The sequence below is a fragment of the Pundamilia nyererei genome, unplaced genomic scaffold (genome assembly GCF_000239375.1).
Source record: "Pundamilia nyererei isolate P.nyererei 1_Seehausen unplaced genomic scaffold, PunNye1.0 scaffold00288, whole genome shotgun sequence".
NCBI lineage: Eukaryota > Metazoa > Chordata > Actinopteri > Cichliformes > Cichlidae > Pundamilia > Pundamilia nyererei.
In genome coordinates, this window is record NW_005187689.1 from 378,906 (window position 1) to 380,279 (window position 1,374).

Below are 1,374 nucleotides of genomic sequence, written 5' to 3' on the forward strand. Positions count from 1 at the left end.
CCCGACTCCTTACCCTGACCTCGACTGCTACCCTTCCCCTGACTCCTACCCGACCTCGACTGCTACCCTTCCCCTGACTCTACCCTGCCCCCGACTCCTACCCTGACTCCTACCCTTCCCCCCGACTGCTACCCTGCCCCCGACTCCTACCCTGACCTCGACTGCTAACCTGCCCTCGACTCCTACCCTGCCCTCGACTCCATCCATGACCCCGACTCCTACACTTACCCTGTGTTTTAGAAAAAAGAAAAAAACTTTTTCTTACAAATGTTTATAAGTTGAATTATTTTCTTGTCTTCAGCCAAGACTTAGAGGAACATTTTTTTAATGACATGTTTTGCTAATGTAGGGTTAATGAGGGTAATCGGCAACAACGACTTCGATCTCTAAGGGTTAGGCATATGATACCTCACAACACAAGGACAAAAGTTAAAAGGTAAAGGTTCTGTTTCATAAACACTGAAAATGATCCCTGTAAACGTTTGTGTGTGCCCCTGAGTTCTGCAGCTCAGTAAATCTAACCCTGTGCCACTGGTCACAGATTTAATATAAAAGATGGATGATGTGAAGATCAATCTTGACTTTTCATTATCTTTCTTCATTCTGAGACGAAGTCATGAGCGAGGGTTGGATCTGACTCTGAACACCAGGTACACTGGTCACTCAGAGTAGCAGCCCAACCCCGATGTCCCGGTTCTTTGTGACTCTACTGGGGCCGCTATTCCCAAAACGAACATTGTGCTTTATCTAGTCAGACCTGAGTAGCGACTGAGACCATGAACTCATCACTAAAGAGTTCACTGAGCTCAGAGATCAACTGAACAAGATGTTCATTTTCTCATAGACTTTTATAGACCAAACAGTCAACCCCTGCTGGACTTTAAAGGCAATGCAGGTTTGAGGTACTTCAGCGCTGGCTTCATTTTTCAGACTTTGAGCTACAGCCGTCCTTGTACATACGGACCGAGGTGGAAACAGGGAAAACGTAGTTTTACTGAAGCCATAAAATAGCGCCCCCTCACAAAAGCAGTCCTCTTCAAACACCTCACAGGTGCAATCAGAGTGGGCCTGACAGGGGTCAGATGACCCCAGATGTTCAGGAAATGCCACCTCTGGACACTGAACTGCAACTGCTGTCAGGTTTTTGGATATAGAGGCAGGTCGGGTTCGGGAGAGTTGAACTGTGGGTCTTTAAACAATGGGGGTGTTACCAGCCCCACAGGGGCGGAGCATGGGGACAGGGTTGCAGTGCCCCGACCCCAATCCAAGGGACAAAGGGGCTCTCTCTCTCTCTTTCTTCTTGGTCTGTTAAAGAGGAAACTAGCTGTGAAACAGGAACACATGAGCATTCCTACCATCCTGCACAGTTTCAGA